This window comes from Eumetopias jubatus, unplaced genomic scaffold (genome assembly GCF_037043125.1).
Source record: "Eumetopias jubatus isolate StellerSeaLion01/CBP00866 unplaced genomic scaffold, mEumJub1_p1.0 scaffold_17, whole genome shotgun sequence".
NCBI lineage: Eukaryota > Metazoa > Chordata > Mammalia > Carnivora > Otariidae > Eumetopias > Eumetopias jubatus.
In genome coordinates this window covers 61811092-61823530 of record NW_028274823.1, presented here as the reverse complement: position 1 = coordinate 61823530, position 12439 = coordinate 61811092, and the positions used below count along the sequence as shown (strand labels likewise).

Sequence of the window (12439 nt, the reverse complement as noted above, 5' to 3'; positions counted from 1 at the left end):
AAAAAGAAAATAATTTCAAATTAAACTATGCAGAGATATAACTTCTCCTCTATCACATTGGCAGGAGTCCCAAAATTTGAAAACATATTTATGTTGCTATGGGGAATAGACACTCTAACAGATTGCTGTGAGAAATGCAAACTCACACAACACCTGTGGAAGTGAATTTGGGAATACCTGATAAAATTACCTATACATTTAAGCTTTGATACAATGATCCCACAAACAGGAAATCTTTCCTGTAAGTATACTCACAAAAATATGGAGAGGCATTTGCAGAAGGCTCTTCATTGTAGTTTTTCTGTGCCAGCAAAAACCAAAAGCAGCCTAAATGTTCATCAATAAGGAACAGTGTGAATACAGTGCTATCCAAATTCTAAGGAGTATTCTCCATAGAATAAGATTAAAAAAATACATAGGGCGCCTGGGTGGCTCAGTTGGTTAAGCGACTGCCTTCGGCTCAGGTCATGATCCTGGAGTTCTGGGATTGAGTCCCGCATCGGGCTTCTCCTGTCGTCTGCTTCTCCCTCTGACCCTCTTCCCTCTCGTGCTTTCTATCTCTCATTCTCTCTCTCTCAAAGCAAATAAATAAGATCTTTAAAAAATATATATATAGAAAAGTAGAAAAATTCCTTATCATGTGTTACTATTGCTTATATTTTAAAATATAAGAAATAATAAAATTCTTAACTATTTACTTGCATAAGGAAGGAGAAAATAAGGAGTAGAAGCCACAGAGCCTATATTTCTCTAAATATACATTAGTTTGTGAATTTGACTTTATGACTTGTAAACACATATATGTATGGATAGATAAAACTATATAGAATATTTATGACTTTGAAGTCAAATACAGGGGCGCCTGGGTGGCTCAGTCGGTTAAGTGTCTGCCTTGGGCTCAGGTCACGATCGCAGGGTCCTGGGATGGAGCCCCATATCGGACTCCCTGCTCAGCAGAGCCTGCTTCCCCCTCCTCCTCTGTCCACCGGCTCTTGCTCCCTTTTTCTTTTTTTAAAATTTTATGTATTTATTCGTCAGAGAAAGAGAGGGAGCACAAGTAGGGGGAGCGGCAGGCAGAGGGAGAAGCAGACTCCCCGCTGAGCAAGGAGCCTGATGCGGAACTCGATCCCAGCCCCCAGGGTTGATGACCCGAGCCCAAGGCAGATGCTTAACCTACTGAGCCACCCAGGCATCCCTCTTGCTCTCTTTCGCTATGCAAAATAAATAAAGCCTTAAAAATTTTTAAAAAAATGTCAAATACAGATATAGAAATTAAATATGAAAAAAATAGTTGACTTTTAATATTAAAACCAAAATGAAATAATTATTCTGTGTATCAAGATGGTAGATAGCCCCAGAAAAGAATATTTCAAATAGTTATAAAATATAGTAATTTGTACACTTCTTACTAGGAGCTATTACAAGAAAAAATAACTGAAAAAAAGTATTTCCTTTCTTTCTTAAACATTTACTTGGCTCTATTAAATCCTTTGCACTTCCAAATAAGTGTTTTTAATTATCACACTTGCACATGTGCACACACACACACAGACACACTGCTGCTGGGATTTTGATGGTATTTCATTTTTTCTTTATCTTTCACTATATTAATGTCTTCTTACATAAATAAATTTTATCTTTCACTATATTAATGTCTTCTTACATAAGCAAATTTAAAATATTCAAATTATTTAAAAACCATACATTGTTTCAGTAATAGTTATCATAAATTTAGTAATTCAAAGCACCGCTTTCATCATTAGAGAAACAGATGCAAACTAAATCAAACACATTAAATATAAAACCCTATATTCCTAAATTTAATCTGGAGATATAAAGATGAATTTAAGGTATATTTTCTCTAAAACAAACACACAAATAGTAGCAAAAAACACCCATAAACCAGACTGTGGTATTGAAAACTATTTCCCCCCAAAATACAATGATCTCTGGAAAAATGGCTAATTCCAAGAATGGGAGAAACATGCAGGATATGTCTGGAATATGGTGAGTCAGAATGCAAGATAGCTATCAAAATCTACCGAGGATATTTCAAAACGACCCACAAGAAATGCAAAGAGACTACTACTGGCCAAAAATAGGACTATTTGGGAAACAATGAAAATAATATTCTTAGACTGAATCATATCAAATAAATTTACATTTATATTTAACTATTTATATATAAACTATTTATAATAGTTTGCAGGCCAAAAAAACCTCATTTGTTACTTTCCTGAAAAATAGTAATTACTGGAGGAAAAGTCAAGTTTTTACCCTATCCTTGTTATATGAAATCTTACCTCAGGATATTCAAATAGTTAAGGGAGAAATTATTTTTTACAGAGAAATTTCATATAATAAATTAAGAAAAATGATTGAATTAATATATCACAATTTTGCAAACCCAGCAAAATAATGTAATGACAACATGATTTCTTTTTTATTCATTTTTTATTTTTTTAATTTAAATTCAATTAATTAACATATAGTGTATTAGTTTCAGAGGTCGTGTTCAGTGATTCATCAGTTGTATATAACACCCAGTGCTCATTACGTCACATGCCCTCACTCAGTTACCCCATCCCCCTACCCAACATGGTTCCTTTGATGACAACAAAAAAGATATATGGAAATAAAAAAAGTAGGGAGTAAAAAATGAGATTAAAAAGACTTAGGGATGCCTGGGTGGCTCATTTGGGTAAGCCTCTGCCTTCAGCTGAGGTCATGACCTCAGGGTCCTGGGATCAAGCCCCCCATTGGACTCCCTGCTTAGTGGGGAACCTGCTTCTCTCTCTCCCTCTGCCGCTCCCCACACCCATTGTGCTCTCTCGTTCTCTCTCTCATTCGCTCTCGCTCTATCTCAAATAAATAGACTTAAAGAAAATGACAAGATCTTGTTTAGATCCTGATTCAAAGAATCCACTTTTGAGACAGCCAGGGAAACCTGAATCTTCACTGATTGCAGAGGTTAGCAATGATTGTTTAGTTTGTTTTTTTTTAAAGATATGATTATGGTATCATTTTTATGTTTTTGTTAAAGTCTAATCTTTTAGAGATAGTATTGAATTAGTCACAGTCGAAATGAAATGGAAGCTTAGGCTCTACTTAAACATAATATCTTGCCAGGGAGGAGAAGGAATGGTTAAAGAAGTATAGATGAGGTGCGCCTGGTCAGCTCAGTCCGTTAAGCGTCTGCCTTTGGCTCAGGTCATGATCTCAGGATGATGGGATTGAGTCCTGCATTGGGTTTCCTGCTCAGTGGGGAGTCTGCTTGTCCCTCTACTCTTCCCCTCTGCTCATGATGTCTTGCTCTCTCTCTCTCTCGCTTTCTCTCTCAAATAAAAAAATAAAATCTTAAAAAAAAAAGAAGTATAGATGAGGCATGACTGGTCATGGGATAATAATTACTGAAACTGAATGATGTGTCCATTGCGGTGAAGGACCCTACTGTATTCTCTCCCTATTTGTATGTATTTGAAATTTCCCAAAATATTTCTTTTCTTTAAGATTTTATTTATTTATTTGTTTATTTGAGAGAGCGTACATGTGTGTGTGGGGGGGAAGAGGGACAAGGAGACTCTGCACTGAGTGAGGAACCTGACATGGGGCTTGATCTCATGATCCTGAGATCATGACCTGAGCCAAAACCAAGAGCTGGATGTTCAATCGACTGAGCCACCCAGGTGCCCCTTCCCAAAATGTTTCTTATTCTCTCTCCTTTAAGATAGAATAGTCTCCTCCCTAGTACCAAACTCTATAGATAGGCATGTAGCTCAAATGTGCTAGTTTTCTATGATAACATATAATTTGCTTCACCATAATTGATTTTATATAATTTAATTTCAACATTATTTATCTTTCTGGCTGTATCCCAGTTTTTACAAGAATGTAGTATACTAGAAAGAACAAGTGCTTTGGATTCAGACAGATCCTGGTATGAATCATGGCTTTAACTTTCTAGCTATCTGATTGATTTTGCAGTTTACTTCATCCCTGAACCTCTGTGTGCCATCTGTGTAACAACCATATAACAAATGAAATGTCGTATGTATTTTAGCAAGATTTCCTAGTCTACATTCACCTTTGGTTTCAGAAAAATCTGAGAACATATGTGTTTTAGTCAGTTTGAGCTGCTGTTATCAAAATACCATAGACTGGTTGGCTTAAACGATATACATTTTCTTTTTCACATTTCCAGAGCCTGGGAAGTTCTACAGCTATATGCCAGTAGATTCGATTCTTGGTGAAGGCCCTGTTCCCAGATTGTGGATTGCTGATGGCCACCTTCTACTGTATCCTAGCATGGTGGAAAAAAAAAAACTCATATTTTTTCTTCCTCTTTTTGTAAAGGGCTCCTCCTTAGTGACCTCATCAAAACCTAATTACTTTCCAAAGGCCCCACATCCTGTACCATTCCATTAGAGATTAGGGCTTCAACATAGGAATATTGGAGGGACATAACAGTTCAGTACTTAAAAGTATGGAAAATGGAATAGTAGTACATCCAATAGTAATTTCCTTGCAATGAAGAGTTTGAAGCCTCTGATAAAAGAACACGTTCTTTGGGGAGAAAGAATCAGACATGCCAGTAAGGCCAATTAGGGTGACTGGGTGTTGAAGAAGATGGAATTTATGATTCTGGGAATAGGCAGTATATTGAGAAGTCTACACCTCCACCATTCATTGGACAAATGTTTAAGTAATAACATGATCACAGAAAGAGTGATTTAACTGGAAATACTCTCTGATCATGGAGCACAAGAAATATTCTTCTGAGACTTCTATAAAACTGTAACATGAAATGAACAGAGAGGAAATTCTTTCCACTTTGAAACAAGATAGCTGGCAGTCAGATACCTTGAGGATATTGATGCAATTATAAAGAGTGATGGGAGAAAGTGGTTGCTAAATTAATCTCATGGTTTTGTCATTTATTTCACTAACGATTAGATATTTTGTACCTATTATATATCCATTATATTTGTAGGCACAGTGGTGATTTTTGGCAGGGTAGAAATATGAAGACAAATCTGATTTCAACCTGCAGAAGTTTACTATTTGTTATTTTAAAATATTATATCACACTTGAGAAATATTTCTTTTAATGTCAAGAACAAACAAGGATATGTTACTGAAGGTACTAGCTAAATAATTTAGAAAGAGACAGCAATATAATGTAGAAACATTTTTAAAAGTTGAGATACAATTATCATTAGTTTCCAATGATATGATTGTGTGCCTAAAATTCTAAAAATAATTATATGTAAAAATAGCAGGACAAAAAGTAAGATAATTTTGTGAAGTGGCTAGGTATAAAGTTAATATGCTGAAAATAGCAGCCTTCATGATTAGAAATAATAATCAGGAGTTATGATGGATGGAAAACAAGACAATTTAATGTACTTAGGAGTGAACTTAAGAAGAAAAGCAGACGGGCAACTGGGTGGCTCAGTTGGTTAAGTGTCTGCCTTAGGCTCAGGTCATGATCCTGGGGTCCTGAGATCAAGTCCCACAATGAACCTCACATCAGGCTCCCTGTTTAGTGGGGAGCCTACTTCTCCCTCTGCCTCTGCCTCTCTCTCTCTCTGCCTCTCATAAATAAATAAATTTTTAAAATCTTAAAAAGAAGAAAAGCAGAAAATCTATATGAAGAAGACTGTAAAATACTAATAAAGGGCAAGAAAAAAATTATCATAGAAATGGAACAGCTTAGAGAGGGAGATAAATCTCCATGCATGTGGTCATACATATGATTATTATATTACTCCAGGTTCTCCAGAGAAACAGAAACCATAGAATGTGTGCCTAAACAGGAGAGTTATTTTAAGGAATTGGATCATATGATTATACAGGTTGATGAGTACAAAATATACATTGTGAGCTGGCAGCCTAGAGATCCAGGAGAACCACTGGAGCAGATGAAGGCCATCATCCATTTTCTAGAGAATTCCCTCACACTTGGGAGGTTTGCCTTTTTGTTCCATGCAAGATTTCAACTGATCGGATGAGGCCCATCCACGCTAGGGAGAACAATCTGTTCAACCCAAAGTTCACCAATTTAAACGTTAACATCATCCAAAAAACACCTACTAAGTTGACAAATAAAACTAACCATCACAACTATTTTCTCATTTTTTAAGTAGTTTTCCTTTTTCCAGCATTGTTGAGATATATTTGACATATAATATTGTGTAAATTTAAGGTGTACCATATGTTGAATTGATGCACTTAAATATTGTGAAGTGATAACAACTGTAGGATTAACTGACACCTTGTATGACCTCACAGAATAACCTTTTTTTAATGCTACGAGAGTAACTCGTAGCAACTTTCAAGTATACAATGCAGTCTTGTTAACTGTAGTCACCACACTGTGTATTAGATACCTAAAATTTATCCATCTTATAACTAAAAGCTCTACCCTTTGCTCAACATCTCCCCATTTCCCCCACCCTCAGCCCTGGACAAGTACCACTTTACTCTCTGTTTCTAAGAGTTTTTTTTTTTTTTATTCTTAAAAAAGTTCGTTTACCAACATGACTTAAAAACAACAAAATAATTGAAATAGTAGTTCTTTTAAAAGATGGGAACACAAATGTGATGAAAATGGAAGTCATTGGAAGAGTCTTCCAGGAAAGTTATTTATAAAGGAAGAGGCTTTCACTGTCATGTCCTTTCACATATCCCCACCTACAATGAAGATGACCTGGTGGTGGTAAAGCAAATATTATGCAACCATAAGGGGACAGGACAAAGAATAAAAACCACAATCCCAAGATGAGCAGAAGTGTTGATGGTATCATGTTACTGCACATTCTCCAGTCATCATATCAGCCCCAGATTAAATACTTCTCAGTTCTTGCTACATAAGAAAAATTAAAATCAATTTAGATAAGATCATTATTTAGATTTTCTGTTACATTCAGACAGGTTTATTTCTAATTTAGAAAGAATGTATCATCTTGTTTTATCTTATTTAATTAGCACAATTATCATCAATTATCCCTTCTCCCTCCTCATCCCCATTGTCCTTTAGGATGCTTCCTTTCACTCCAAGCCCTGGGTCAGGTCCCTCTGGTAAATAAGGGGATGACTTCAGAGTTTGTCTCCCTGCATGTTTAAGGCAAACCTGGACTTATTTCAGTAGTATTCTTTTGATAAAAGATTTGTTAATTCATATAAACATTTTTACAGTTTATAACAGGAATATTCCTCTAGCTCTTTTATAGAATCTGGAATGATGTGTATTGTTCTCATCTGTTCTTCTGTTAAAATTTTCTCCTGGCTATAATTCAGCTAGACCAACATAGCATAGCTATTTTTAGGTGGAATTGCTTTTATGTGATTTATTTTTCTTCTTTTTACAATGAATACATGTCCTCAGAAACTAATTTTTAGGAAGTGTCACAGATTTTTCTCTTAGCTTAAGAATAGATGGCAGCCATTCAGAGAATGAGAGAAACTAAAGTGTTGCACATTTTCCAGCAAAAGAAATCATAATAAAAAATTAGTTATGAGCAGAAACATTGTCTCTTGCCTGTTAATTATCTATGTCCAAATCCAGTTAAAAATACCTTGCCCGCTTTATTTTTTATTCCTTATTTTTTATCCAGAGAATAATTAATGTTCTAATATGCCATAAAGAAAGACTGCTGTCTTATATTTTTTTGAAGGAATGAAAGTTGAAAACAGGGTGTGAAAATGATTTGTTTACCTTGGTTCGAGGTAAAATTGCTTTAATTTTTTTCAGCTGCATTGCTGCAGTAATTTAAAAGCCTGAGCACGTCTCTCAGTATCATTAAAAGAAAACTGGAACTAATACACAGCCCACTCAATCCATACCATAAAGCAGTCAAGGAAATGCTGATGGTGGTTGAGCTATTGATAGTTGGTTAGGTTTTATAAACTAATGGAGTATATATCAACAATAATGCTGATAATGAATTGATGATGCTTAAACAAAGAAAAGGGCTTGCCTAAAAGATTTGCTATCTTGAGAAATCATCATTTCTTTTATTTCATGCCTAAAACGTGGATATGGGTGGGGAAATAGTACCCATGAGAGGAGATATTGTCACATCAGTAACCTCAGATGTGAAATGTGTCACCCAGATAGAATACTTAGGTTCTACAAAAAGCACTGTTAGAACATACCATTTTCTAGTGGGGATGTGTTTAAGTTCTCAGCACTATAGACAGGGTTCCATCTCTACAAAACTGTCTCTCTTTCTAATTTTGTAAGGAACCTCATATTGTTTTGTACCAGTTCTTTAAGGTGTGTGTGTGTGTGTGTGTGTGTGTGTGTGTGCGCGCGTGCACACAACCCAGCAGTTTCAATTCTAGGTAGATAACTTTAGACACTCTGGCATAGGTGCACAGAAGACATGCACAAGAGTGTTCATGGCAGCATTTTTTGTAATACCTAAAAAAGTGGAAACAACTTAAATGTTATCAATATTAGATTGAGTAAATGAATATTCATACATTCATTCAGTGAATTGTATGTACAGTGAAAATGAATCAACTAGCCATATGTGTCAGCTGTGATGAATCTTAAAAGTGTAATATTAAGAAAAGGAAGCAAGTTAAGTTTTAAACCTTATGATATGTTCGCAAATACCTAAAGTTCAAAAGCAGACAGTACTAAACAATATAACTCAAAAGAGTGCTCGACATAAATTTAAGGAGAGCAGTTGCTTCTGGGGAGCAATTCTAAGGGGTATGATGAAAGATGGGTAGCAAAATTTTCCCAAGTACAGTAAATATTCAGTTTTTTAACTTGTTTAGTGGAAACAGGGATGTTTCTTATATGCAAAAGGAAAATGATGTATAAAATGTAAAACACTGTTATCAGCTCTCTTTTCTTGAGTATTAACTCAGGATGTCATGAAATAAATTTCACAAAGTGCCATATATTACTATTGTCCTATTTTATATAAAGGCAAACTTAGGCACTGTCCAAGTCACAGGGAGCGAACTACCCAAGGTAACACAGCTGGCACATTTCAGAACTGGGGTCCAGATCTTGGTAATTTGAGGGCAGAGCAAATGCTCTTAATGTCATGATTATAGACCCTCTGCATGTGTTGCCTTATTTATGGTTGCAATCATATTATGTCCTGCATTTTATGTACTATTGCATTCCAGTAGGTAGTCTGTGTCATTATTACCTTTTGAAAATATACATATTAATGGTTACATGATATTTTATCCTGTTCTGCCATACTTTATTTAAACAACTTAATTGTTTATTTCCAATGTTTCAATATAATATTGTTTCAGAGACATCCTTGAATATAGCCTTTACTTTTATAAAGTAATTTTCAGAAATGTGATCACAGGAAAAAATAGAAACATAATTTTAAAATATTCTAATGGCTCTCTAAAGACTCTGTATCAACGATACTCTTACTAGCTATTTATGAGAGAACAAGCATTTTCAAAAGTTGACATATCGTGATCATATAATATTACCGTTTTTACTGTATACATTCACATTCAATAAGCAATGATTTTGGATTTTTTATATTCTTATTAATAAAAGGTTTCCCTTTCTTTTGATATCTTTGACTTTTTTCTATAGATATGTTAACATTTGTGTTAATGTTTGGTAAGGTAATTTTCTATAAAAAAGATACTGGTTCTTTGTCATAAAAATCTAAGTGTTTTGTTATTATATGTACATTTAATTTTATTTCTGAACTAAAATGTTTTTATATTTTTTAAAAATCTATGTGGCTTTAAAAGAATTTTAACATGTTTAGGAAACATTTTCCTCCACAGAAGTCCATATATAGACACATTTTTTCCTTTTTCTTTGTATTTTTTTAAATTATAAATTCAGATATAAGAATGTCATTTTTTTCTACATTATTTCTTAAACTTTCAGCAATGTTTAACTATTATTCTATTTAATTAATTTGGATTTTTTAAAACTTATGCATATATATTTTATATACAATGGTCAGTTTCTGGGCTGTCATTCTTTTCCACTATTTTCTCTATCAATTCTTGCCCCATTCATTTCTAAATCATCGACTCATCTATCAATTTTTGTATCAATACTAGATTGTTTTTTAACATATTGGTAAGGCAAATCATAATTCTTCTTGTAGAAGTTTCTAGATTTTGAGACTTTTCACCATTACAAATTTAGTAGCATTAACCTCATCGGTTTATTCATTTCTGCACTGCCCTTCATTGTCGATTCTCCCCACCTAGCAGAGTGATCCTTGATAAAGTCAATCACATTTCTCAGTTTAAATATACTAGCAGCTTTTACCTCTTTTTAAAATTTAAACTATTCATGGACACATCTTCATGGGATCTGGCCACCCCACCCTGGCCCGGTTTTTGGACCAAATTCTCCATTTCTCTCAGTTTACGCTAGTCACTGCGGCCTTCTTTGTATTCTAGTGACAGACTAAATATACTTCTTTCCATACTGAATGCAGTTGAAATTTCATATTATTTTTAGTGTTTCCATGTTTATGTCAAATAGTAATTTGAGGGAGAATAAGCCAGTCACTGCTAGCTCTTTTAGTACGTTTTAATCGGAAAATACTTCGCAAAATTTATAGATCTTAAAATGCTGTTGGCATCAATTAAAAATACTACTGCTCTTTTCCAGTTTCTAAATGCACTAAATGTGAAACAAATTTGTAAACAAATAGATCAAAACTGAAGCCCCTGGATCAAAAACTGATCATAAAAATGCTATGGGATTTGGGAATAACTGTATGCCTATTTGATAATCAGGGGCAGGAAAAGCTCAGAAATATGCCTCAGCCAAGAGTTTTGGAGAAATTAACTACATTATACTCCTCATCCTCAATTTCATTATGGCAAAACCAATAACAAGAACACATGCAATAGTCATATCCTATCTGTGAATGGCACTGTGTGGATTAAGGAGAAGTCATTAACTAGTCCAAACACTTAGAACTTCATTTTTCTTATTAATCGTCAAAACAACTTAAAGATACAGGAAAAAGAAATTATTATCAGGCTTTGTTTATGGGTGAAAAGTGTAACAAAAAATTTTTCTATGCATCAGGTATCTTTATTGGGCATAAATTTTCCTAAGCAAAATCTCAGCTCTTAAGAAACACTCTCTCTATTTTTTTTTAATTTTGATTAACTGAAATTCGTTTGTAATTCCGGCCTTTATTCCACCAGAAGAAAATAATTTAATCTATGTTAATAGAGTTATTTTTTGTGTATCCAAGAATCCACTCTCACAACACTCCCTTTCCTAGGGATCAAATATACTTTCCTGGTAGGAGTGGATTGCCAAGAGGGCACTTATCATCACTACCCATGTGGACATTGGCTTGGCATCCAAGTTCCCATCAGTTCCCAATTCATGAGGCCAGGCAGATCAAAGCTGTAATCTTTGGATTTAACTACATGGCCACATTAGACCTTGCATGTTTTCAGTTGTTTTGATGGCCCAGTAGAGGCATGAGAAGTGATATGTAACATCAAAAGCTTATACTTAGCCTTTCCGGTGCCGGTGTCCCAGATGGAGTTACAGAGGTTTGGCTGGAGGAGAACCACAACTAACAGCGAAGGAACGCACTTTCATTTCCATCAAGCCTGATGGGGTCCAGCGCAACCTCGTGGGAGAGATCATCAAGCATTTTCAGCAAAAGGAATTTCACCTTATTGCTATGAAATTAATTCAGGCTTCTGAAGACCTTCTCAAGGAACACTACATTGTCCCGAAGGACTGTGTATTCTTTGGCGGCCTGGTAAAGTACATGCAATCAGGGTCTGTGGTTGCCATAGCCTGGGAGGGGCTGAATGTGTTGAAGACAGGCCAAGTGATGCTCAGGGACCCCAACCCTGCAGACTCTAAGACTGGACCACCCATGGGGACTTTTGAATCCAAGTTGGCAGGAACATTATCCATGGTAGTGATTCTGTGGAGTACAGAGGAGATTGGTTTGTGGTTCAGCCTGAGGAGCTGGTGGATTACTTAGAGCTGTGCTCAGAACTAGATCTATGAGTGACAAGAGAGCAGACCTCAGCGCTTTGCCTCCTACATTTCCTTTCCTTCCCATGGGCAGGGGGGGCAGGCTCCAGCGAATCCAGTTATTCTTGAGAACTTTCTTATAATATGGAGAGGAACACTGGGAATACTCCCTGTACAGTATTACGTGCTACCTTCAGATTAAACATTTCTTTCCAACGTAAAAAAAAGCTAATACTTGATAAATTTTTTTTTTTTAATTTTTACAAATCATGTTCCATTGCTTGGACCAACTAATCTTTCTGTCCGGAGGGAAATAAATAAAAAGCAAAAAGAAATTATTGAGAATGAAAAAGAAACACATCAATATATAAATAGTCTCATTTTTAATTTAAACTCTGAAGTAAATAAAATGAAAGATGAAAACTCTTGCTTTTTAATTTGTAGTTTATTGCATTGAAT

At 35.1% G+C, this 12439-nt stretch overlaps 1 pseudogene; it reads left to right on the top strand.

Moving 5' to 3' along the window:
- Positions 1-1957: 1957 nt before the first annotated feature.
- On the top strand, positions 1958-12017 carry LOC114214118 (nucleoside diphosphate kinase A pseudogene; annotated as a pseudogene).
- The last annotated feature ends 422 nt before the right edge of the window (positions 12018-12439 follow it).